This window comes from Nothoprocta perdicaria, unplaced genomic scaffold (assembly GCF_003342845.1).
Source record: "Nothoprocta perdicaria isolate Ctin4 unplaced genomic scaffold, notPer1 scaffold_4, whole genome shotgun sequence".
NCBI classification, from domain to species: Eukaryota; Metazoa; Chordata; class Aves; order Tinamiformes; family Tinamidae; genus Nothoprocta; species Nothoprocta perdicaria.
In genome coordinates this window covers 5354904-5372748 of record NW_020455643.1, presented here as the reverse complement: position 1 = coordinate 5372748, position 17845 = coordinate 5354904, and the positions used below count along the sequence as shown (strand labels likewise).

At 42.0% G+C, this 17845-nt stretch overlaps 1 long non-coding RNA gene across 1 annotated transcript; it reads right to left on the bottom strand.

Annotated features, from left to right (window-relative positions):
• Positions 1 to 5670: 5670 nt before the first annotated feature.
• On the bottom strand, positions 5671 to 11164 carry LOC112952503. Its single transcript, XR_003250403.1, has 3 exons — positions 11010 to 11164; positions 9752 to 9880; positions 5671 to 5871 (listed from the first exon to the last, which is right to left on the bottom strand). It is a non-coding gene; the product is annotated as an uncharacterized LOC112952503 (long non-coding RNA).
• Between the last annotated feature and the right edge of the window lie 6681 nt (positions 11165 to 17845).

Below are 17845 nucleotides of genomic sequence, written 5' to 3'. Positions count from 1 at the left end.
CCTTGCTGTAAGGTTGCAGTCAGGTGTCCCCCATACAGCCAAGTGTATCACACTTCTTTTTACTCAGTTATTTTAGCAGACCATTAAAACTGTGTTTTGAGATGCAAATTGTGATTTTCAAGAGAAGTAGCAAGTTTTGGCTAGTAACCAAAGTTTTTGCTGTCACAAAAATGGGGGGAAAGGAGAAATCTAGTTAGGCTGTTTTGCCTTGCTTTCCTTCCCCTGCAATAATAGAACTAGAAAACTTTTTTTTTTTTTTTTTTTTGGCATCTCCTAAGACTGTTTTATAGGAACATCCACAAATGAAGCAGTAGGAAAATGGAATCCCTAGTGCCATTTATCTAACTGTGGAAGCAAACATGTATTCCATACGGAAGTTTAGCAACAAAAACAAAACAAAGAAGATTTGATTTAGTAAAACCAGTTTGCCTTGCTTGTTATTTAGCAAACACCTTCAGCTAAAACCTTACAGATCGTTAACAGACATCTGAGATGTGTTAAAGTAGGATACACACACAGAATGCCTGGTTTACTAAAGCAAAATTATTTTGGGAGAAGCTGAATGCAGAACTTGCTAAGTCTCACTTTGGTTTACATCCTGTTTATGTGCCCATATCCATGCTATTTTGGGGTTTTGTTTTGTTTGTTTTGCTGAAAGACTTCTAATAATTTTGCCTCATGCTTCCTATCAAGTTGTTCCACTTCCATGGGAAGCAAAGACTTTGGGGTCAAGTTGACTCATGCAAAGAGCTGCAGGAAAGCGTGGTTGCATCCTTGCTCTAAGGCTGCCATCTTAACAGCCTTGCTACCAGGATTTTCTTTGCCAGGTTTCCTCACTCAATCTGTCTCTCCAAAATACCAAACCGCTTCCTTCTGGCTCCTCTACTCAGAATAAATATTGTTCAAACTATTTTTCCTCTCCTGGCTAAAAAAAAAGTCTTATTCAACTTTTTTCCCCTCCTTTTTGCATAGAAAAGTATTAAAACTTTCGCAAGATTTGCCTTCTGTCTTCAAGCTACATCCGTCTCAGCTACGGAGCTGTATAGCAACGGCTTCTATGTGATATTCTCACTTTTTAAAGTGAATATCTTGAAAGGGAGTACGGCTGGCCTTCCAGACAGTTAAAAGGAGGAAGCCAGGACAGTTTTCCCATATGAATCTCTGCAGGCACTGGTTGGATTTCACAGCCTCGCGTTCAGCACAGCACAGCGGAAYGGGAACGCTGTTAGTATTCTTAGAGCGCTCTGAAGAGGAACAGGAAAAGGCAAGAAAATAACCTTATTCTGTACCAGCAAGCACTGCTGAAGAGTCAGACACTTGAGCAGCCTCCTCCTCAGCGCACAATAAACATCACTCAGAGTCCCTCTCATGCATCACTGTGGTGTTCAAGGCAATAAGCTGCACAGGAGAGAAGGGAAATACCAGAGGGGAGCTGTGGCAGCAGGATATCCGCCTTTCCTCTTGCTCCCAGCACCCTCCAGAAGGGCATATTTCCTTGAGAACACCAAAAATCACCATTTGTTGAACCCTACCTAGGGGGACAACCCCTCTTGCTGTTCATCCAAACACCACTAGTTTTTATTACTTAAAAAAGAAGTAAAAAAAAGGGGAAGGGACCCAAATCAAAGCTAGCTAAAGCAAATGTTCTCCCATTGCAGAGAGAGCCTGCACAGAAAGCAGAACCAGCCCACCGTAATATCCTATTTGTACCAACTTTACCTGCCTAATTCCACAAGCAGACCCGTATKTGCCCCATCACGCTCAGCACATCCAAGTCATTACTCATGTGAATGGCACTGCAGAGGGGCACAACAGCACACGCAATGAAAAGCCTGCAAACCACAAGGTTATGTAGAAAGAGGAGGGAGAAAAAAAGACCAATTTCTTCACCTCAGGGGCAAAATTGGACTTCGCATGTGTGATGGACTGAATAACACTTCATCACAAAAGCCAATTTTCTTCCAACTCCCTGCAGGTCTTAAAACATAGATCTTAGTTTTGTACCCCATTTACTAAATGGCTTTCCTTTCTACCATACCTTTAAARAGGCAAAAAGAAATCAAAACCACATGATTTCATTAATTACCCTGCTCACCAGAAGCTCACTTTTTTTATCCACAAATACTATTCTCACTTAAATATATATATTCACACACACACCCTATATATTGATTTCCTTTTTTAAAATTCTCCCATCATGTACAGATGCATAGTGAGAGATGAGTGTTCTTTTTTATTAAAAAAAAATTAATAAGGAAAATGTAAAAACAAGCCCCCTCACATACACTGTCTACAACTCATAACAACAGAGGAAATAAAACCCCAGCCAATTCAGCAAGCAAAACCAGCCCTCACACAGATTTTCTGTAGACCTTAACTCACACACGTTAGGAGTGCCTGCAAAGAGCAACCCCACCTTGCCACGAAGGTGACCAAGCACCCTGCTCCATGGTGGACCTAGGCATCAAGAACTGGGGCCCGTCACCCTCTTTTAAGCCTTTYCTTGAGGATGGGCTGCACCTGGGGCAGATCTCAGCCCTGCAGCCACCCATGGTCAGCTCCCCATCTCAYCCTGTCTCACCCCAAAATCTGTTTTATTTATTTCTTTTTTCCCTTCCAAGTGTCTGAAAGTTTCTTTCCCCTRAAACACAGAATCTCCCAGAAAAGCTGCTATTTCTCTTTCTGCAGGCAGTATTTGCTGGCACCCACAGGATTAAAATGAGCCCCTTGTACTTTGGCACCTGAAYGCAATTCACAGGCCCCTAATTGCACTCCTAAACACAAACCACTTGGTAGCGACTGCTCAACAGGAGCCCAAGTCACCTGCAGCCAGCTGGTGCATGGGCTCAAACATACAACACGTGCCCCTTGGGACCCAGGTACCCTCTAGGACTCCCAATCCTCCCTAAAACCTGTCCAAAGTTACTAGTGCTGCTTCCCCATGGCTAAGGTACCCAGGCTATTAGTGTTTCTGCAATGAAATCCAGCTGTTGAGCGGCACCTGGTAAAGAAGATTGAGAAAAGAAATAACCTAGAGCTGTGGTCACGGATGTGGAAGCTGAAAAACTAAAAACTGTTTCATTTTTTCCATATTTACATCATCACAAAAAATTGTTCATGGTATTGAGCATGCTAGGATAAAAGCTAGTTTTAAATTCTCCTGTTGATGGCTAATGCAAAACTAACCACTCCCAGGGGAGATGAAGAGCTAATTTGAAGAAAGATGCTCCCTTTATTTGCCTTTCCTGTGTTTGCTCTTCATAGTGGGAGAACCTAGAGGTACCTGGCTGAGAAAACAAAGCTCAAGGCAGAGGTGTTGGAAGGGATGAGTTAAGACCCCCACGTTGTTATCCAGCATGCTGCAACGCGGACGAAACCTTTTATCAATAATAAATCAGCCCTTTGCGATGGAGAGGAGGCAGTAATACCTGGTTGTGCTGCTTTCTGCCTTTCAAGGCAGGTGTGCTCAGAAATAGAGCTACGTTTGTTGCTGTCAATATGTCAAATTGGAAGGGAGATCACAGAAGGGAAGTCAGGCCAGGACATTTTACTGCCTTTTTTTTCTGTATAACAGTTGCTTTCAGGTGGCTATAACTGTAATTTTTAGTATCTCATACCCACCAGAGGCAGCTTTTTATTGGGCTCGCTGACCTTACAAGGTTCAGATTTTGATGACATCGCATTTCATTTTTAGCTATTGCCCACCAGTAGCATCYTTTAATTGCAAAACAGTCATAATTCGGATGTCCGCTGTGACACACTGTATTCCACACCCTGCAAGCAGTCTCCAGGAAATCAGCCCATCGCAGCCCATCTTTGCAGGCTCAAATCGTGAGGCTTTATTCGCACAGGACTGTTGCTCAAGCCCCACATTGCTCCATGTGGCAGCAGCAAAGGCTTCATGCTCCTCATGGGGTGAAAAAGACCTAAGACTGGAAATCCAAGTGGGTGAAATCCCTGTGTCCTCAGAGGATGGAGTGTGGAGTAGGAATCACGCACCTCAAACCCACTGTGACATCCTCAGTGTCCCCTGCCCACGGTGTCCTCATCCACCACGCACAGGCTGCGCGCTCTCTCCACGCTCCTGCATTTCAGTTCTTAGCCCATTAGCCAATCTTTCCTGGGATCTATTAGCACACACTGCGGAATACTTTCTTCTTCAGTTTAATGCAGCTTAACTCTGTCTTAATCATATTTCTCAACTCCACTTTATAGCCTGCAGCTTCAGGGAACCTTTGCCTTTTATTAGTACCCATATACAATCACTATGTCGTTCCAAAAACAGTGCTGCTTTGGGTTTCATAAATTCCTTTATGTTTGATTTACTTGGTGCACTGGAGCTACAGGGCAAAGGAATGAACTGTTAGAGCGTCCACGCTGTCACCACGTGGCTTTGCAGGGAAGGGACCTGAAGGGAGATGCTGCAAGTTCTTCCCTAGAATGACAGCCCTCAATATTCACAATAACAACAGTTTGGTGAAATGCTCACTGTCATCAATGCAGGCTCTGTGAAAGTCCCACAAACGCTTCACCAGAACTGCTGATGCAGATACATGTTTTATATATTGTTTGGGTGATAGTTTGTGGCTTGCAGCGAAGTTCATGATGGACACACCAAATTTCAGCTATAGCTACAGCCTCCATCCCTCAGATCCCTTATTTATTCCGCTAATTTCCTAACTGGAAATGAGAGAACTAACACTGTGCAATTGCACAGAAGTAGCTGTTGACAACTCTGTCGTCTTTTCCAGTTCAGTGTCTACACTGAATTGAAACATATTCTAATGCAATTCCTGGTGGCAAAGGCTCAGGAGCACGAATGCAATAGGTTCACTAATTAAAAGAAAATGTAATGTCCAGCCTGCTGTCTCTGAAATGTGACAGTTCTTACCACTTGCACATGTATTTTTCCCTGCAGTTAAAGAAATCTGGCATTTTCAGGTGCTTGTTATTCTGCCTTTTAGCATCACGTCAAAGGATATGAAAAAGTCCAACCTGATCTCTCCTCTTCTGATTTTTTTTTTTTTAAAGTAGCATCCAAGTAGTTCTTGTGTGGGTCTCCTTAGGCATTTTCCCACATTCTTTAGAAGAGTTTTTTTGATTTTTCTTTCCAAGGGTGATTGCTGCAAGGTGCAAACACTCAAAGGAACCGGAGCACACAGGAAATACAGCATGTCCGTTCCTTGGGATCGGTGTCAGCTTCCTGTTTGTGTCTGAGGATAATTCCAGTCCCGGCTTTCTACCTGGTTGGATCTCAAGTCGTTGCTGCCTTTGTCTATCCGAATTGCCATGGCAACCACAGCACCAGTGGTGCCTGAGCATCAATAGCCCCGGGTGGGCAGCGCAACGCGCTGGGATTGGAGACATCCCTTCCAAAAGGCTCCCTTGCTTTCCCTGCTTCCTGGTGCCGTTTCGTGCTGCATTTCACTGCAACTCAGCTTGTGGCAATGCACAACCCTGCGACTGACTGAGAGGAGCCAGGACACCRACTTGGAGCTGCAAGGAGGGAGAGCACACGTAGGTTCGCTTATTGAGGAAGCTATATGTTCTCTTTCCTTTGGATAAACACCATATTAAAAAAACAAAATCCTAACACAAAATTCAAAGTATACATGGGCTGGCATGCACAACTTGCCATGATGGCTCTATCCTGATACCCACCTGCCAGGAAGCAGCTGGAGTCGAGGAGGGATTTTGAGTGCRATGACATCCCATTCACTTGCGCTAGAACCAAACTTGGCTCTGGCTGGCTTTGGACCACAGCCCTGCACCCAGCCAAGTCCAGRGCAGGTCCCACAGGGCGACGCTCGCCCTCGGCCCCGGCCTCTCCTTGCCTCCTGTTCCACAGATGTTGGTCTGTATTGCAGAAACCTAAAGTGCAGCCCACAGGTAAGCCATTTTATATAGTCAAATATTACCCAATAATGTATGTGCGCAGGAGGTTAACAACCAATTTGCAATACTTGCTCCAAATTAACATATCCAAATCAGCCCTAATTATGTTGTAAACAGGAAGAACCTGCAGGGAATTTGTGTTAACCCCAATAAAAATACATATCTAATAATAGGGGAAAAGCCTGATGAGAAACATCTCCATCCTGCACAGGGGGGAGCCTCAGAGGACACTCATCRGGGGACACAAGCAGCTTTCCCTTCTCCTCTCTCTTCTCAGTATAGATTGCCTTAAGTAACCCAACATAAATRCAGATAATGACAAATACATAGTTGCCAGTGGTCACAGATATCCACCAGACATGAGTTTTACCTGCCATGCTGCAAACCTTCATCAAACTGAGCACAGTGAAGCTGGGGATCTCCTCTTGGGATGGCGGCTGAGCACCACAGCCCTCACTCTCCCCACGTACAAGGACACCCACAGCCTTCAAACGTTACAGCGTGTTTCTGGATATATATTTTTGTTGTTATTCTTTAAGACTGCAGCATAGGTTTTCAGTGATGCTGCTGACCATGCTGATGAAATCATGAACATCAGGCTGCATTCTGCAGGGCATGGGGACCTTGTTTTTGTATTCCRAGTAAATCTTTTTGGATACAGTTGCAGAGCAAATGTATGCCATGTATTTTTCCCAGGGCCTTGGGATACAATCAAAACTGACTACAGGGCTGACAAATGGCTGGATGCAGCAGCAGCGCGAGGCCGGGCTTCCCACGGAGCTCGGGCGAACACCAGGTGCAGACATCTGCCCGCTCGCCTTCTGAAAGGTATGGCAGTTGGTGGGAAATTAAATATTAAATGGAAATGCTGCTTCACCCTTCTACTGCTCCGCTTTTACCGTGGAGATGACACGGAGGAGGGCAGGACCGTGCCCTGGTTCTCTGGATGAAGGATGAATAGGAAGCCCCAAAGCCCGTCGCAGAGGGAGCTCCGCTGGCCCAGAGCAGCAGTTGGATACAGGGATGTCCCGAGCAGGGTGAATCCCTTCCCTCTCGCTGCGTTGGTTCAACTCMCCTTCCTTGCACGAAGTTCAGCTGCAGGGAAGTCGCTCACCGGGGCCCCGGGGACAGCCCTGCTGCAGGCTGCTGTGCTTAGCAAGCTTCAAAAGCAGCTCTTTTCCCAAGCCCAAATACCAAAAAGCAGGATGCAGAGAACTCTGCCCAGGATAGAGGCTCACACAGTGCTCACTGACAGAGCACTGCCTTTCGAGGGAGAGCAGTTACAGGGAAGGAGAGGGGAAAAGAAAAAGTCTGACAACCATGATTTTAGTCTCCTCTTTCAGTTTGCAGATCAGCTACAAGAGCGGACAAGCTTTATGACAGCACTGAGAAATCAATACGTTTTTATTGATCCTTGTGGCTGCAGAACTCTGCCCTGGGCACCAGCGCGGGGTCAGCGCGCACACAGCRGTCCTGCACACGCAGGAAAACCCAGGAGAAACATCCAGAAAACCCGAGCTCATCACAGCAGCCAATGCGTGAAAAATGCTCTCTTTAACAGGGACTGTTTCCCAACAGTTGGGCAGAGGGCACTCAAACAAGAGCTGCAATTCCAGGGGAAAAGTGTCCCAAATTCCCTGCAAAGAATGATGCAGAAGCAGAAACCTCAGACCTTGGAAAATGGGCTGAAGGGTGGCACTGCCAAAACAGAATGACACCAGGAACCTGGGAAAACTAGTTGTGAACAAAAAGAACTGGAAATGACCAAAAGTGAAATTAGTGCAAACTTCAGCATTAAATAATGCTGTTGGAACAGATTGGCTAAGGTTTACATTAAAATATATAAGTCATTCAAAGACATCATGAGTTTTTCAAGCTTGTATTGATGTTGCAAAATCATTCATTCCTTTCATGAGTATTTTTTCCTGTCAGACAAATTCTATGGGAAACTTCCCAACCTGCACTAAGGCCCTTTCTGAGGAGCTGTTCATTATCAGAGGTGCAGTATGAGGGTCATACACACCAGTTGTGAGGAGCAGTGCAAGGCCTACCACCATCCTCACACAATGGTCCAGCTTTGCTGGTGGCTCTCAGTGTTGAACCTCCCCTGTGTGCCAGGCCTTTCATTCCCCTTCTCTTCCATGCAGTCCATTATCCCTTGCTCAAAATTCCTTCACTTCTTTTTTCCTCTTCTACTCCTGTTTTTGTGCTTCTTTCCACTCTGTGTTCAGACTGCACCCGCTTCTGATGGGGCCGACAATTCAAGTTATTCCCCTTTACAAGTCCAACGTGGAGGGTCTTGCTGTTGCTCATTCCCTTTCCATTGTGGATGTGAGTGTCCTTGTTGATTTTCCCACCAGTGAGGAAAGGGCAGATGTCACATCCACTGCAGCTAGGCTTGGCTTTGAAGCAGTATTGATTTTCCCTGTCCCTTTCTGAAGCTTCGCCAGGTTCCACAAAACACAGCTCCTGTTTCGAAACTCTTTGGGCAGACACAAGAGGGGCAGCTATGGAAGTCAGGGCCCCTGGTGGCAGATGACAATTTTGACAGTAGCTAGAAAGAGGCTGCTTTATTTTTAACCARTGCTGCGAGAACAGTTGCTGCTGGGAACACGAAGCTAAATGGGAAGCACAGATTTAACTCCAGCCTGTGATTCCTCCTCATTTAAGTCTCAATGTGAACATTTTTTCCTGGGATTTAGCTGTTAGCAGGAAGGCAGCCAGGCCATCAGAAGTGGGATCTTGGCTAGCAGTTTAAGCTTGAAGGTGAAACCAGCTACATTGTTCTGGCACCAGGCTATAAAAATACCAGACCATCCTATTTATGTTAACCAGAACTAGCTTGTGCAATGCACAGATGCCCCATTAAACGCTGTCCAAATTCTCTGCTTTTTTGGGATCTGTGCTTATGCAAGAGCTGCAAAGGACACTAAGTCTGTAGGAAGAACCTGTATTTTTAAATGCAAGGAGAAGGGACTATCAATAAAAGAATATTTTCTGCTACTTATTTGCAAGAAAAGCAACTCATTCAGTGCAGCCTGTCTGCATTACAGGGGAAAGGGAAGGCACTTTGAGGCCTCCAGTCTTGCAGTTCAGCCCGTGGCAACTACTTCAGCATCAAGGTCAGCCTGGGCTTCATGCTCATCCCACTGCAGAGCACCACGGTCACCCTCGCTCCTTTCCTTTTTTTGTCAGTGACTACACAGGAAAACCAATTCATTCCACATCTAAACCGCTCTACAGTTTTGCCATAACAAAAGGCTACCTTTGGCATGGGTTAAAAGTGAAATTATTATAGAACKTCCTTCAAGTTCGAATAGGACTTGACCTTCTTCTATCCAAGCATCTCTGGTGGAGCTCATATTAAAAATAACTTCAAAATTTGGGCTAAATGCAGCTGTCTTGGCATCTTACAAAGCAGAAAGCTACGTCAAAGACTTGCAGCTTTCCAAGATCAGATCTTTACAGTACGATCATTTTTCTCTGTCTATGGAAAAAGTTACARTCACAGCAACTTAGACCCAGAGTGACTGTTCAGGAAACAGATCCCCTTCGCTGCCAGGCTAGCGACTGATCCCCGGGGCAGCAGGTGTATGATGCTGAAGCAGCTACGTGTCTGTCCTTCTTGGGACGGAGCAGCTGTCGGCCTGGACCCTGGTTTCCAACACACAGCAAGAACACAGCAGTTCTGCTGCAGCATCTACAACTCAAAGTCTGCAGCAAACCATCAGTTGAGCTTAAAATTTTAAGCTCARAAGATCACTTGTATTCCCATAAAGATTTAATCAAGGTTTAATCTGCTGTCCCAATTTCCTTAAGACATAGCACAACAAACCTAGATCCAGACACTCCTTACCTTCATGGCAGTGTTAAAAGCCCAAAGATCTTCCTGGCTGTTCGTTCCTTCTGAATTTCAGCCTGGCCATGAAGATCGATGGGGAGGAGGCTCCTCAAGGCCTCTGTGGGCCACGTGTCTGTGCCCAACCTGCAGGAACACACATTCTCCAGTGACAGTAAATAAAGATATTAATTTCTCAGCATGTCTTTCCTATTGCACAGGGACAGGCAGGGTGGCTGTGGAGGCTGCAGCATTTGTGAAACATGGAATGAAAGCAAAGACATTTTTAAATTCAAAATTAAAGCAAGAACATTCAAAATTTCTGGTTTCATTAACACACAACTAAGAATAAAGAACAAGAAAGAGAAAGGGAGTAGATCACCACAGATCTSACTGCAGAACCTGACTGCCCAGGCAGCAGCAGAGCAAGTTCTCTGCCTAGAAGGACAAAAGACAGTTTCCCCAGTATCCTGCAGGCCTCGCCTCCCCAGTCCTGCTCTACAGGGGCATTTTCTGAATGCAGGAGATGCATCTGTAGAAGTATGATTACAGTAATAAAAAATGAAAAAGCTCCCTTTTCGCTAAACGAGCAGGGATCAAATGCAATCAACATGAACAGTAATTCCAGGGTAAATCAAACTCTGTGATATTTCATGTGTGCAGGTTAATAAAACTTTACGGCAAATTCCTCGAATTAGACAATTTCTGGGAAATAATGAGAGCCCAAGCATCTCCCAAAGGCTCTGACTTCTCTTCTCTGGCATTCAGGTTCTAGGTGCRGTCCATGCTTCGGCCTTACTCCATCTTTGAAACCAGTTTTGGAGAACCCTTACAGATCAAAGGGAGGGCTGTCTGCACCACGGGTAGTTACCATTAACTGATGCTTTCCACATTGATCTCTCTCCTAAATAGATAATGTTTAGTACTTTCATAAGACAATGAAACCATCAATATTTGTTTGTTTTCACACTTCTCTGACCTCAGTGTGTGGTGAATACTGCTGTTAGTTTTACCTTTTCTGTTGTATTTTTCTTTCCTTTGCAGTTAATCTGATTGCAATGTGCAGCAYGAGGTTTAGAGGTTTGAGCAAAGGCAACTAAAGACTTATACAGCTTATCCCACAAAAAAAAAAAAATCCTATTTTTCATAGTTCTCTTTACAGTACCAATCCGATTTGCAAGACAATATTCGGTTCTCTAGTAGAATGTCTACTGTAATTTTAATGAGGTATAGCTCCAAAACATGTTTTATAAATGCTTGTGATCTTAACACTCACCAAATAGATGTCAGAGATAACTCAGCAGTCTAAAAATACTCATGCAAAGCCATCTTCAAGTGCGTGACATAAATCCAGCTATTGTATGTCTTCATGCTCAACRCAGGTTGAAATAGTGCAGTCTCCCAAAACCAGTTAACTATGACATTATAACTAGAGGCTGCTGAGCTGACAGAAATACATTTGTTATGCTGCTTACAGCTAAGAAGAAAAAAAAAAAGACACTTTCCCTTTTGGGCAGTTCTTACTAAATAACCCTTTTCTTGTGCTCTTTCCCATCATTTCTACCACTCCATGCACCCTTTACATAAGTCTGAAAACTACAAGTATACCTAAAATAGGAGAATGAAGAAGTCCCTGACTACATAAAGAGACCTCCGTCCACCAGAATAAGCAGTGASTCTAGTTGGTAGTAAGCATAAATATTGTGCTAGACAGGTACTGACTTTCGAGAAGAACTAACGTGCTTGGTCAGACTCTCCTCCTGGCCAAGCGRATCCATCTCACCAAGGGCAGCAATGCTCTTGGCCCCTGCTGCAGTAGTAAAGTCTCATTGCCTGAGGTTCACTCTGAATCAAGAGTAGACCTCTTCCAACCCCTTTTCCCCCTTCTTTCTGTCCCATAAGGGCTTAGAGCTTCATAAAACCATTATAGTTTCAAAAGACCTTTAAGGTTGTCAAGTCCAACCATAAACCCATCMCCACCATCCTGCTAACTTCCTCTGTTCTTCTGCATTTCCACTAAGTTAGCCCTAAGAAATCTCAACTATTCGCTTTTTTTTTAAAAAAAAAACACTAAATACAATAATGTTGTGAAACTATCAAGTCTTGTAAATCACACAGATGTAGCTGATCAGCTATTCAGAATCCTGCAGCTCTTTAGAGAGAAATAGAAGAAATCCTTCAGTCCATCTATCCATCTCAAGGGAGAATCAGTTCTTCARTATCATCCATGTTATGGCAGTCATAGGCAACCTACTCCAATATTTAACTATATTCACCCTTAGAGAGTTTCTACCCATCAAGGTTTTTTAAAGTGAGGATTGTTCATTACTCTGTACTTCTTCAYAGCTTGCTTTATTTCCTTCCTATCACTATTGACTATATTCTCTGAGCCATTTTATTGTAATAAAGTAAACAGTAGATATCAAAAGCTATCATTCTGATCTATACAACTAAAAGAATGTATAAGTAGGATGGGCAGAAAAATAATTTAGAGGAGAGAGTACTTATCCTAGAAAAAAAACAAGCAACCAACCAACCAAAGACTCAGATTCTCTAAGGTCATTTAACAGGAAAGAAGAGAAAAGACRGCATCTATCTCATCTACTTTTGGTTCCCTCTACCATCAACAGCAAAACCCAGACATCCATAGAATATAATTTGTCCAGGACTAAAACATTCCCTCCCATTACCTTCATGCTTGGCCCAGGCAGCTTGCTTGGCAAGGCACCCAGCACCAGCTACATTCAGGAAAGYAGCAGCTCACCCCAATAGCCAGCTATGTGCATCCAGAACCTACAGCAAACATGCCACACTAACACCCAAACAAGGAAGTCCTCCTGCTGCCCTTAGAGAAGGAAGCAAATTTGCTGCTTCAACATGCAGAAGAGAAGAAAATGGGGCTTGATGGTACACACTTGTACCTCGTTCCCTGCAGCAGCAGTGAAGCCTTTCTCAGCTGCAGTTGATGCCAACCTTGCCTTTCACTTCAGTGGATCAGTTGGAGCTCACTAAATGAAACTGTTGTGGCATGAATACAGCCACTGAGGCAAGGCCCACGTACGAGCAAAGGTCTCAGTGCTGTGTAGCCAGGAAGCATCCACTAATGCTTCTCTGAAACGTGACCATGAGCTACAGAATGTTCTTAGCCTCCTTACTTGATTTTGTCCAACAAAGGGCAGAGTTTACGAGTGTAGACAGAAGCAGGTCCCTACCTTCACTCCAGGTTTGAGGAGCTCTTTTCCGTGGACCTGCAGAATGTCCGGCAATTTCCAAAGGCCTAATTACCTCATGGGGTGGAYATGATGATAATTCACTGATGTCTGTGAGCTTCCTGGCACATGACTATAATTATTGACTGAAGGAGTTCACCTRCCTTCTTAGGAGCTCTTGGACACACTAATGCAAATAAGATAATAGACAAATTCCCATTCTCATCTACAACAGCAGTTTCTCTATGGATGATATTTCATGAGTCAAGGGCAGAGCTGACTATCAAAAGCCATTCTGAGTATACCCAACCACTAAATTCATAGAAAAAAACCCAAAGATTGAAAAGACTACTCTTTCTGGGTATGAAACTATGAGAAAAACAGACAAAACAAAATTCAAATCCACAGGAATAAGAAAACTAGTAAAAATAAGTATTTGTATTTGCATAAGATAAGAGGAAGAAAGATGTAAGAGGGTGTGAGGAAGAGTAAAATCACAGTTATTAAAAAAAAAAAAAAAAAGTTAAGCCCATAAGCTGAGAATATGCAATAAAAATAAAATAAATCATAGGTGACAGATTTGGGATGTATGATGTAATTGTTGAGTATATGAYGACATGATGAATGAGAGAGTTAGAACAAAAGGTACCTAGTAGTCCATGCTGAGGGAACTTGATAAAAACAGAAAAATTATAATTTAAAAAAAAATCTCTGAACCCAGTTTTTGACTAGAAGCAGAAGCTGCAGTAAAACTGGGGGCAAATATTGTATTATATCACAGTAACTCCAAATTCTAGTAACTCTTTGAAGTAAGTAAGTAGCTCTTTCAATTTTAGTATAAACTGACTTGTTGACTAAGGATTGCCTGTTTTTTATAAGAAAGTCCTTAAACCTCCAAATACACAAACATTACCGATTAAATTAAACAAGACTGTGTTTATTCTTCTATCAAAAATAGCAGAATTTTCAAGTGAAAAGATCCTTGGTGTCGTCCAAGAGTTRCAGTTGGGAATGTTTCTCCAGGGAAGTCTTTGTTTCATGAACTTAACACTGCCCTTCACTCCTGCACAAGAAGAGATGAAACTACTCAACAAGGCTTCTAGCCATGGCAGTCCTGCTTGAATCCTTACTTGGGTTTCGATGATCCTTCAAAGAAGGGGAAAAGAAAGAAAAGAAAACAAGAACAACAAAACCACAAAGTAAATGGCTTGCTATTTTTCTTCTATAACTTCTTATAGTTTAAAATGGAAGTCTCTTAAAGTAATTACCAAAAGTAATCATTTCTGGGCTGCATTCACCTTTTTTAGAGTAGACCCAAGGTTCTGCTTTTCTGAAATTGCTCTAGACTTACCTTGCTTGGAGCAAAGTTTGTTCACCTGCTTAGTCAGGTTCCGYGCTGCAGAGGAATAACCTTGAGAAAAGTAGAAAAACATAACTCTGCACAAGTATTTCTTAATCATCAGTCAGTGAATTATTGCATGAATTCTTCTGAAAGCATATTTGGAGACAAATAAACCATTAATTAATTTTAGAATCATTTATAACATCTTATTTGCTTTAAATTACTGCAGTTCTACAAACTGATGAAAATTGGATGCAATAGGTATGTTGTAGACCTCACTCTGCCAAAGCTGGCCAGTGGAAACTGTCTCCCAATAAGGAGCTTCCTGGAAGACCAGTTCTTCTGCGCTTATTACACTGATTATTGTCAGTGTAATATAGCAATATAGCAAGCATATGTATGTAGATGCCTGCAAAAATCTATTATCACAGTCACACTTTTCTTATCCTCCACACCACTGAGATACAAGGAAGCTCCAGTCCAGAAGCTACGTGGCCACGCTCACATGGTGCTGTGACCAAGCCTACAAAAGCTGCTGAGAAAACGAGGCATATTAGCTGAGGTTTGACATTGCAGGGTCACAGCGATGTAACTTTTTGGACAGGCCAGTTCAGAGGGAATTCCTGACAGATATGCAAGTAATATAGATATTCATGTAACACGGGGAGATCTGGAAACATCCAAAGACTCTTTGAAACCATAATCATAGCTCTTTAAGTTAACATATACAGAGCACACAGGAATTCATACCAATCATTCCTTAAGAAATGTCCACAATAAAATTCTCATTAACTTGTGCAGCAGCTCACCAGAATCACCAAATGCAGAATTTTACTTTTTTTAAATAGTTTTTAAATAGTGCAGTGACAGCATTACCAATTCATATACTCTTTCAGTAACCTCCTGGTATTTGAGATTTAGGTATCTGAGATCTAGATTCACTCTGGTTGCCGGAATTACCGACTTCCATTTAAAACAAAACCTTGCCAGCCCTCATAGCTGTAAAGCAGAGGACCCRAATACTAAATACCCAAACACAGGGACTTAATAAGAGCTCTGTATTTCTGTATTTATGGTTTTTCTTAAATGGCACAGCTCTGAAGCTCATCTCCTAATGCTGATGGAGTTGCTAGCACTGTAGGTGGGAAATGCAGAAGAGAGARGCAAGACCAACGTGTGTGTGCTGCGTTTGCAGCATGCGAGCAGCTCGGGTGCATCYTGCTCGCTTCCTAGCATCCAGAGCAGGTTTGCAGCTGGGATAAAGCTGCTTTGATGTAGTGGATACAGGTCAGCATCGGGGCTTGGTATCAGGCACAGAACTGAATGCACTCTCTTTTTTTCTTCTGTTCTTTTAAGTTGTTAACATGAAATTTACTGTAGCATGTTAATGCTGCAAACTGTTACAAAGGTTCTCTTTGTAGTAAATTAATTAGCAGGAATTTGTTATGTATTAGCCTCCTGTTTGCTGGATTTTGGGCTTCCATACAAATAACTGTAAGCATATTTTAGCACCTGATAATGGTCATTGATCATGTAGTTATAAGTGTAATAACTTCCGTGAGTGTGTGTGTGTGAGATGATATTTTGGAAGGTGAGATGAGCCATGATGAACATTAAAGGTCTGCAAGCAGATCTATAGCTGGTGTAAATTGTCAGAGCTTCATTGATTTCAATGGTCCTACGGCAAATACTAATTCAGCTGGCACTATAAAAAATTTAATCGGCCAAGCATCTGGTCGATAAAGARTGGGGTATGCACAATGAGATACCAGCGTTGCTTCAGCATCGAGCACCCGCATTTACCTTCACATTTAATCTGGACTGTGTAGGAATGTGAAATTCCCTGTTTACTCATGTTTTGGAAATCTGTGACATTGGCTGGAGTTGTGTATGTGACAAGTCCCCGTATTTTCTGTGCAGTGGTGTCTTTAAAGGTGTAATGTGTTTATTTGTYAAGGATCCTCTCCACTCTGTCTTTAGGGTGCTTCAGTAACCAAAGTATCCAATAACTGACGTATTTTAAGAAAGGGATCCATGGAAATAACATGAACTACAGTTTTCTGTGGGACCTCACCTGCAGCTACTTCATCCATGCCCTAAGCCGGGTGGGTAGAAAATATTGTGTATAACCAACTGAGATACCATTAAGCAAAATACATTTTTATCTGCTTTATTTCTCCTAGAAATGTCAGCACAGCACATTATATTGCCTGTAATTTTAATAGATAAACAAGACAATGATTCCATTGTTTGTTTGTTTTTTTCTCAAAATGGTAGAATACATTTTCGTAAAAAGGTCTGCAAACATATTTACAAAAGTGTGAAAGCAATAAATGCAGGCTTTTTATATTCTTACTGAATTTCCAAAGACTGACTAATATCCTACTTTTATTGGAAATCTGTTTCAAGGATGATACAAGAAATGAAATAACACACTCAGTTTTGCTTTCTTTTAGGCTACTGTGGAAAACAAACAGATAAATGTATATTCTAATAAAGAACCAACTGATATTCCATGAAGCATAATAAATATATTCCAAAACCATTTGCTGTATTTTTATTATGGTTCACTTTTAAACCAATTCTTGGTCTTTCTTGTCGTTGTATTAAAATGCGGGACACCATCTTACTTTAGGAAAGCCAGCTGCTGCAAGGTGGGTATAAAGTAGCCACTAAAATATCATTCACAGTATCTGCATCACATGAACTAACCCCTCGTCAGGCAGGAGATTTAAAATTTGTGTTGTTGCCTTCATCTTTCGCATTTAAAATAGTATTGGCTGACAGAAATAAAGTGTAGTGTCATGCTTGGTTTACCTAAATCATTTATTTTGTAACTAATAAAAGTAAACAATTACCAGATACTGTATATAGAGAGATATATAGATATATGGCCACAAATAAAGTAGAGTAAAAAGTTATTTTGGTTTTGATAAAGTTAAGAAAAGCACAGAAAATCATATTTCATGTATATCTTGTTTTATGGCCATCAATATTTTTGTTTTTTTTTTTGTTTTGTTTCATCAACATAGCAAAATACAATCTTCCTATTAAACAATAATTATCAGATGGCAGACAATTCTTTTTATTGGTTTACATTGGCAGGTCACAGTCTAAAAGCACAACCACATCAGGCAGAAATTGCACACAGACCGCCCTGGATTTTGAAGACCATTTTTTATACTTCTACCAAAAAGTGCTTGTTTTTTTAAAGTGGGGATTGTACAATGCACTAATTAAATATGTGGCTTTCTGTTCTTTTTTAGCTAAATAAAATGACAGAGACTGTAGTACTTTATTTGGCTTTCAGGATCAGTTTTAAAGTTTGTGCTTGATGTTTGTAAATATTTTGAACATTTCATCAATCATTTTATGAAAGTTCAGTCACCCAAATAGCGGAAACCAGGTAAATTTTCCTGTCACACAGTACTGAAGTTTTATTTCAATTATGCCTGCTTCTTTCCTTTTTTATTTCAGTCTTGATACTTATATTTTTAGCTTATTCCTGACCGCTCTTGGAGATTTGTGTGGAACACAATGACACCATAGATTCACAATGCC